Source organism: Xiphophorus maculatus, chromosome 11 (genome assembly GCF_002775205.1).
Source record: "Xiphophorus maculatus strain JP 163 A chromosome 11, X_maculatus-5.0-male, whole genome shotgun sequence".
Classification (NCBI taxonomy): domain Eukaryota; kingdom Metazoa; phylum Chordata; class Actinopteri; order Cyprinodontiformes; family Poeciliidae; genus Xiphophorus; species Xiphophorus maculatus.
The window spans coordinates 180347-188486 of record NC_036453.1 but is presented as its reverse complement, the minus strand read 5'-3'; the positions used below and the strand labels follow the sequence as shown (position 1 = coordinate 188486).

Genomic DNA, 8140 nt, shown 5'->3' with positions numbered 1-8140 from the left:
CCTGCTGTTCCTGTTTGTCTTCATTTCAAGTTGATAAATGTAGATGGTAAAATGTATTCACATGGTTTAGATTTTCACAAGCAGTAAATTTCTTTCTCAATTGATATTTTGACACAATTAACAGCCAATAAACACATACTTAAATTTTTTTTATATTTTATGCATTTATTTAAAGCAATTTTCAAGTTCAGCAATGTTCTGTCAAAGTCAGGTTTGTCCGTGCATCAGCTGTTCAGGAAAACCAACAAATTTTTTCTAACACTAACTATTTGTACTTTTTTCTGCATCTTCAGACAATCTGCAGCAGCTGAGATTCTGGGAGGTTCAACACCAAAACCTCAAGCTTCGAACTGAGCCGTCAACTGGACCAAGACATCTTTCACAACTTGCTCTGTTGGTAGACGTTATGGTTTATCCTTAATGTCTAGACTGACCTTGGTCTTCTTTGAATACACAGCTTTATGGTGTTTTCTTTTGTTAATTGATTATAGTAAATATTTGAACATCCATGTAAGTTTTAAAACATTTAATTGTTAACTTTAGGTAGCTGTGCAATCACCCATGTTAATCTGAACCTATTTTGTTAAAGATTAAACAGATTTGTTGCAATCTTAAATATTTAATCTGTCCTTTGTGTGCAGTGAAATGAACATCAAAGTTAATTCAGGAAACACTTTTGTCATCTGCTTTCTACATTATAAATCGAATGATGCTTCTATTAAAACCGTATATTTGTGACAAACTTTTTTCTGTCATAAAGCAGTGGTCAAACGATGGGTAAATGTAATTTACTTTCAACAAATAGAAACCAAAAAGATTTTAAAGTAAAGACACTATGAATACTCCTCATCTACCTCAACACAGGTAAAGTTTCCACTGTATGTAAGTAAATGTGATTATAATTGAGTGAAAATTGCACAGCAGGGCTTTAGCTCCAGTTCAGGAGGGTCCATGTCCTCCAACCTTTAGATGTCTCTTCTTTAACCCACCTGCGTCAAATCATGAGGTTAGAGGTCATTAGCACGACTCTGGAGAACCTGACTGTCCTAAGCAGCCATTTAATTCAGGTGTGTTGGACCAGGACGTATCTAAATGTTGCAGGACACTAGACATTGATTCCTGGATCTGAGGATTCCCGTTAGAGGATCAGTGTGTTGCTGTAGCAGCTCCATCGGATCAGAGGGTAGATGAGATCTCAAAGGTTCTGATCCTCCAGAAAGTAAAATAACACCAGACCCAATCCATCAGTTAGCCGTTTCGTCATGTGTAGAGAATTTAGGCCTGTCGCGATAAACGGTAAATCAATTAATCGTACAATAAATTAAAACTATCGACGTCATTTTAATTATCGGCATTATCGTCTCTTCCGGCCTTTTTCTCTTTCTGTTGATGACACCGAATGAAAAACGGCTCAACTCCGGTGCTCTCCACTGACTCCTCCCTTCCTCATTTCCTTAGTGTGTAAAGCTCAGCGCAGACGACACGATCTTGTCGGCCCATTTTCAAAACCTGACAGACCACACATTAGCCAGAAATCCTAGGTATAACGGTTCGATCGGGTTCGGTCCTGCCGTGTGGTGTCCAACAATGGGCACAAAATAATGGCTACAAGTCCATGAACTAATTTTAAAACCAGGCATTAATCAATTCTTTACTACAGTCTACCTGCAATGCATGTGGCTAGTGTCAGCGTAAAGTCCTGACTGAATGAAAATCATTAGAACCTATTTACGCCACGTTAACGAACAGCTGAAAAGTTGCCGGGTTTATCAACTGCGGTTGCAGTTTCGCTCCAACTCCTCCCCTTGTCATTTCTATATTCTTTGCAGGTTGAATAAACATTAATGTTGTTTCCACATATCATCTCCAATGTCCGCTGGACTTCGGGTTGCGCCTTGTCAGCGGAGGAGAATCCGCGCTTTCTGATTGGCTACCTGTCACATTCAACAGGCTGCTTTATGATCCCAGTCGGGGAAAACCCCTGATTTAGATCGAAGCGGCAACGACGATCTGCCATAACACACCACACAATCTTAGAAAGACCAACGTGCTAAGATTATCGTAAGGGGAAAAATAGGAGCAAAAAATCATGTAGTGTGAACTATTGCATCAGGTAGTGGATGACGTGCCCATTTTCTCTATGTAAATCTAATTATTACTGAAGGGCAACATAATATACAGACTTCATAATCTGCCCTCTTTTGCTTGAATGCAGTATTTATTTCCACTTTGGCTTTATGTTGTTTAGTTTATTTTTTTCAAGTGAGTTTTTTGTTAATGGAGACTGAGAATCCATTTTATTTTTGTTTTTGGCTGTTTTGTTTATTTTGTTTATCAGTTCCAGTGTTTAGTGCTCTTTTGAAAATAAAGTATATCTATCTTTGGCAGGAAATCGCATGAATTATTACGTCATTTCCATTAAATCAGTGTAAAAAGGTCTTCAAACAATATTATCGTTTATCGCAATAATTTTTGAGACAATTAATTGTTGAGCAAAATTTGCTATCGTGACAGGCCTAGTAGAGATAAATAAAAAATGTTATCTATACACATAGAAATTTAATAAATTAGAATCAAAAGGCTATTTGACTTACGGTAGTATACAGACTTCATAATCTGTACTCTTTTGGTTGAATGTAGTTTTTATTTTCACTTTGATTTTATGTTTAGTTTTTATTCAAGTGCATTTTTTGTTAATGGTACGGAGCCCCTAAGGGGACATGGAGAGAAAAAAAAAGGAAAGAAATCCCGACTTATTATCTCGAGATCCCGACTTATTATCTCGAGATCCCGACTTATTATCTCGAGATCCCGAGATCCCGACTTATTATCTCGAGATCCCGACATCAGTACATAACGACCTAATCACAGTGATGGAGGACACCCACCCATTTCGAGCTTGGGCTTGAGTATAAACACATTAAATCAGTGCTTGACAGCAGACATGGATTTAGTATTAGTGAGAGACATCTGAAGAGAGTTTTCATAGCGCGGGGTGAAAAAAAGTTCGACTCATATGTGTCAATAAAGGTGTAAAAACCGTATTTATTTCAAGTAATTTGCGAAATAAAACCCACCATTTTAGGGATTACATGGTTAAGAAATGTGATAATGTTACAAATATCTTTAAAATTTCCTCTTCGGTCATATTTCAGTCCGTTTTCTCGTCAATATGCGAGAGAACAGAGCGATGCGCGCTCCCGCGAGAGGGGATGCAATTTTGGGCAGGCATGCGTTTCTGGGCATAACACCGGTGGCCGGTGCTCGCACACGCATCAGCTGTGTTTCCAAACAAATAGTCCCAACGTAGTTCATTTGACATTCAGATCAAATAATAAAGTCATACCAGAACTCTGGAGAACTCAACAGAATAGCGAGATCAGTCTACTTTGGACCGAGGACACATTATGGGTTCCAAAGTGTGGTTATATTCTACAAAAAAAGACTAGGACCCAAACAAAGCTTGAATCACAATAAAGGGAACAAATCCTTCCAACGTCCCAAAAAATTAACACACATCATGCAAATGACTATTGAATGTAAAGTGTTTGACATGTTGCTTAGCCGTGATCCTCAGGGAGGTCTGAGGGTCCCTGGGGGAGGAATGGACTCTGGCTCCTCTGCCAGGCAAGTTTAGATGCTTCCATATCAAGGTTATTGTTTTAATATCAGCTCTGTACTGTATGAATAGTCTCAATCTCAGTTATATGTACAGTCATATTCAATAAATTAGAATTTGGGATGAGTATTGTCAAATTAAAAGCACTTTAAAATAACCTTAAAGCAGGAGTTTAGTGTTTTTATTGGTGTGATGTAATATTCTAATCTAAAATGTTATATTTTCCTTAGCTGTAAGCAAGACATCATTTTCATTAACACATAAATGCTATGTGTTAAGTCCACTAGTTTAAGCAGTGGACTAAATAAATCAGTATGACCATGATTTGATCTTGCATACTTGAAGTTGCTTAGCTTTCTCAGATGTTTAAATAACAATACACATATAATAATGTGTTTAACCATAGCTGGAGACACTGTAAGTCTTGAAAGACTTTTCCTGAGATGTGAAACATGCAAAATTGTGTTCGCAAACATTGTTGATGTGCAAAAAGTTGAATTTCATGTTAAAATTGTAATCTAACTGCAGGATTCTTCTTTTTTAAACCACCTTCAGTTTTGTTTGAATTGAATACAACATGGTGCAAATTTTAAATTAAGGACTTTATTCTCTAACTCATTGAGAATTGATGAAAATAAAATCAATAATTAATAATCATAATGAAATTGGTATTGCAAAGTTTTTAGGAATTCCTATCCCTATTTATGACTCTTATAATTTACTAATTTTAAGACAGATGAGTGTGTATGATTCTCATATTCATGTGTTCTTTGTGACAGGATGAGCTGGATGATACTGCCCAGGTTTGGAATGCACACTCCATCAGGCCATCAAACAACAGAAATGTCCCCAGTGGTCGACCCAATGTGATGTATGCATTACCTGAGCTCTACAGGACAAGAGACTTTCTTTGCCTTGTTGAAGAGGAACATGTTGAAGTATGCAAAAATGAGTGCATTTCTCGACTGACCAAACCATGTGATCCAGATGTCTTTGACCTCTGCAACATCCTTATGGCAGAGTCCCATCTGACCTTACCCACAGACGCTTACCAGGCTTTGAACTTGTATATGCATCTAAGAGAGGCAATCATTGCATCACTTTAAAATGTGCTGACTGCAAGCAAGAACATTTTTCAGCACCTTTACAAGCCCACTTAGAATGGCATGCAGATGTAAACAAACTGTGTTTCTTTTCTTTCAAAAGTATTTCATTATGTTCTCTAGAAGGGACAATGAAGAAATGTATTGTTCATTTGAGTTTCATGAACTGCCAGTTTATTCAACTGCTTCTAACCATTTTGTAAATATGCAATATCTGTTTCAGATCAAAATAAACTCTGTGAAAGCAAATATTTACTTGTCAAACAAAGATAAACATAAAAGGAAAATAAGGGTATTTAGTATAAATAATATTTATCTGAAAATGTAATTCTGTGATCAAAACAAAATGCTTCTTTTAAGTGATAAACTCTGTCCTGCCATTCTATTTTTAAAATAAATGTTGCATTAATTAACTTTTTAAAATTTGAAATGCTATAAAGAAAGGAAAAGTATTTGAAACAATCAACATGATACAAAGCAAAATGCATATTTCTTGCCTCTGAAGTTAATAAGGGTTGTAAACACAATTATGAACTTTTTAAAAAATCTGTAAAAACATCTAAAAGCTTAAACAGTAAACCTTACTGAAAGAACAAACTCTGCTTAAAGCAACATTGCACAGAGGCTACATCAACAGATCGGTCTTGTAGTACAGCATCTTGAAAGAAAATGAGAACACATTTCTGTTTAATTACAAAAAAAGGGGTTAGAATATGATAAAATCAAAGGAGCACTTCTTCATACATTGAAAAACAAAATCTTAACAAGTAATTCTGGTCTAGTTTCTAGTGAAAATATCCTATTACACTTAAAATAAGACAAATTAACTTAAAAGTAACTTTTCAGCAACATATAGAGTTTTAAGTAAGTAATTCTTTAATATTGATGAGAAAGTACTTGCTCTATTGGCAGATAAATTAACTTATAGGAAAAATATCTTGTTATAAGTTAAATAATTTTCCAATATAAACAGTACTTTTTGATCAATATTAAGGAATTATTTACTTAAAACAAGATCTTAAAATCTTGCGGAAAAGTAATTTTTACATTAATTTGTATTATTCACAAGGTATCTTTGAAAATAAATACAATTGAAATGTAAAGTAACAAAAACATACAGCCAAACCATGAAAACATAAAATCAATTGCTATATGACTGAATGCATTAAATATTTAAATATGAAATTTAGAAAAAAAAAAAAACTGCATTCAAAATTTCCAACCAAAACAAAAAGGTGCTGTAAATACCTCCCATCAACTTCAAATTATGTCCATTTCAAAGTAATTACTGGAGAGGATGTTGTCGAACTCTGTGCGAAAGTCTGGGTAAGAACTATAAGTGCAAGGAAGTTCTAGGGTAGCTCCACAGGTGCGAGCAACAGGCCTTCTATTAAGCCCGGTTTCAGTGTTGAAACAAATGAGAATTTTGTCAACACAGATTACAGAAGAGCCGGTGCAGAAACGCAGTATTTTTTCGGCCTTGTCTTCATCAGCATTTTTTACAAAACGTTGAAGGTGGTTAAAGGTTGTCTGTTCTCTCTGGGACAGCGTCACATTTGCTGATTCAAACAGCTGTAACAGTCTTTTACCTGAGGCCTTCTTTTTTTCATACAAAGACAACAGACTTTTCTTGTCAGCAAGTTCCACTTGTACACATGCCATGGATGTGGAGAAGCAATCCAATATATACTTTGGCTCTTGAAGAATTGCCTTGTGAGCCATGGTTTCAATGGCCTGCTGAATGTTCTCATTGGGAGGCAGGAAGTGGGACCCCATCCTTGTGAAGAGGTCTAGCAAGTCCTCTTCATCACCTTGATCCATGGTGCCCTGTAGAGCTTTCTCAACAGCTGATCTCTCTACTAGAGGGAGGTAGTTGAGAAATGATGGGATCAATACATCATCATCCACTGATTCAATTCCATGGACACAAGCTAAAATGAAAGCTTTCGATAGCCTCACTGGAATGACTCCATGGTCTAGAAATCCTTTGACCCAAATGTGTCCAATGGCTTGCCATTCAGACTCACAAAAGTCAGGCCTCAACCTGGGAACTCGCTCTGTTTCACCCTCACACTGTTCCAAAAACTGCTCCCAAAATGCAGTGTAAACCTCCCTTGATACCCCAGCATCATCGATTGCTCTTTCATTCACAAACTCCATTTTTAAAGTCTGATTCAAAAGGTTGTTTTCCATAAACACAGCCAAAAGATCTTCCACAACCTTGATCCTGCGAATTGACACATGTAGATGGTTTGCTAGATTTTCTGAGTTACCAGCTGAAACAGATTGGGGCAGTAGACCGCTTGAACTTGGGTGAGAATCTTCGGGTGGAATCAAGCCAGAGTCCTGGGTAAAAGATAAAGCAATAACCATTATTAACAACACAGATACAAATATAAGATTTCTACAAACAGATTGGACATTTGTTTGTTAATATTCTCTTCATTACTATGTTATGATTACCAAGCTAATTTGTAGAACTTTGGAAGATCTGGTGGAACACTAACCCTTCTGCTTAATCCATACTTTAATACTTTCATATGATTTTTTTTAATTAAATAGAAAATACCAATTCAATTAAATGAAAAATATATATTCAATTCAATAAAAAAATATGTATTCAATTCAAAAGATGTAATAATTGCATGACCTTTAAAAAAAGGTGGTACTGAGTTGTTCATTACAGAGGAGAAAATGAGCTCTGGGTTGTGTTGACTGTGTCCATTTCACCTGGCCAGTTTGTCCTGCCTCCATATTACTGGTTTGCATTTGTGATGAGAAGAGACTCCTGGCTGAAGGCAACAGTATCGGGGAACCGTGTCCAAAGGGACTGCTGAGATCGTCCTGAATGACAAAGTTGTACAGTATTGTAATATATAAAGTTATGTTTGATTACAGCACACAACACAAGTGTTAAACTATTCATACCTTTGCCTTAAGATAGATATTTATTTCACAGTTGATTAAAAATACATCACAAAAAAACTATGTAAATTCTACCAAATAATATGTTACTATTTTACCTCAATTCAAATGTCACATATCACTTCTATAAGTATCTAAATCGTATCACGCCAAAGCGTTTCTGATCTTACCTGTACAACTTCTTCAGTGTTGTCATAATTTAGTGTTACAACGACTATGTCACTGTCATCATCCAATCCAATTAGGTCCTCTTCAGGATTCCATACAACCGTGTCTCCCTCATCCATGTGTGGAACAGATCCAGAATTTTCAGAGCTGAAGGGCTGGGGCTGCCGAGGTGTGGATCCAGAATGAGGTGGATCTGTAAAATCAACAACTCCAGAATGGTTGTAGGAAGAGTCTAGGTGATTCAAAGTTTGATCATCACAATCCTCCATTTCACCAAAAGATCCTTTTCTAGCTGTTGGGGTTGAATCCATGTCATTTGGTTGTT

General features: G+C 36.3%; 1 long non-coding RNA gene across 1 annotated transcript; it reads right to left on the bottom strand.

The window, feature by feature from the left end:
• Positions 1–6851: 6851 nt before the first annotated feature.
• Positions 6852–7909, bottom strand: LOC111610127. The gene is made up of 3 exons (XR_002753503.1): positions 7818–7909; positions 7453–7566; positions 6852–7068 (listed from the first exon to the last, which is right to left on the bottom strand). It is a non-coding gene; the product is annotated as an uncharacterized LOC111610127 (long non-coding RNA).
• Between the last annotated feature and the right edge of the window lie 231 nt (positions 7910–8140).